Below are 1,252 nucleotides of genomic sequence, written 5' to 3'. Positions count from 1 at the left end.
CAAAACAAAACAAAACCAAAACAACTTTCCTTTCCCCCTTTCAGTGGCCTTCTCACAGCCCTTAACCACTTACTGACTTAAGTCTGGAAGCGCAAGGGTCCCTATTCCTTCCAAACACTTCAGCGTGCACACGCTCTGGCTGGCTCAGTCAATTCCCCAAGTCTAATTGCGTGGCAGAGAATATTTACCGTTAAAAACGCCGGTTTTAGTGTTTCCGTAGGCTCATAGACAGGAAAGAAAGGTAAGATGTGGGTAAGTATTACCTCAGCTCTTGGCTCGTGCAGAATCATCTACTTAAACGTTAACAACTTGCTAACGTGTGGATGGGCAAAGAGACACGGCCTCGTTTTCTGGCCAAGGTATTTCCAGGAGTAGATCACAGCCCACGAAAAAAGAAAATTGGCGCTGGAGCGGCACAGCCGCATCGCTGCCGTCTCCCAGGGGACCACCAGCACAGACCGACCAGAGGAGATTCACAAGGAATCAAAGCTTCTTTCACAAAATAACACTACATCACCAGGGGACGCAGCATCAGCTGGGTCTGCGGATAATAACGAGCTCCCCGCTGATTAAACCCACCCAGGCACGGATCATAATCCACCTTGGAGAGGCGGGGATTGCAACGGAGCGGGATGTCACGGCTCTAATACTCCCAACCCCATTTCAGGGTCCCCCGCGTCTGGCCGTAGCACGCTACCACCGTGGGCAGCAATGGTTTTGGGTGGACAGAGCAAGCTTTCCCGACCCCGTTGCCCGGTCAATGACTTTCGTTGCCTTCCAGCTTCAACGGCAAAGAGCGCTTTGGGTTACAGACTCGTTATAGAAGATACCAATTCCACACGCCGGTTAGCCAGGAACTGCTCTACAAATGCAATTACGGCTACAACAATCTCATTTCTGCTTTCTATTCTATTGACTCAACGAACATCTGTCACCTCTCAAGCACGGGGCACCTCTATCGCCCAGCCAGATGACAGGTAATTTTGCACACCTCGTTCAACGAAACCCTCGTGCGTTAGCTTTAGGCTAGACGCGCGATCCCGCTAAGCTTGTTTAAACACACAGCTAGACGATCGGTAAGGATTTGCTCTTATTTGCATTTATTCAAGGAAAGAAGAAACATCCCCACCGAAAACCTGCATTTTAAGCAGCAAAAACCTCGGGAAGAGAGGGATTCAGCATTACCTAGATAACAGCAGGGCAAGAAAAAACAGGAAAAAAAAGTAACCTTAGCTGATCAAAAGGGAAAGCG

This window comes from Cariama cristata, unplaced genomic scaffold (genome assembly GCF_000690535.1).
Source record: "Cariama cristata isolate BGI_N322 unplaced genomic scaffold, ASM69053v1 scaffold1400, whole genome shotgun sequence".
In the NCBI taxonomy this organism is placed as follows: domain Eukaryota; kingdom Metazoa; phylum Chordata; class Aves; order Cariamiformes; family Cariamidae; genus Cariama; species Cariama cristata.
Note: the sequence above shows the minus strand (reverse complement) of the source record.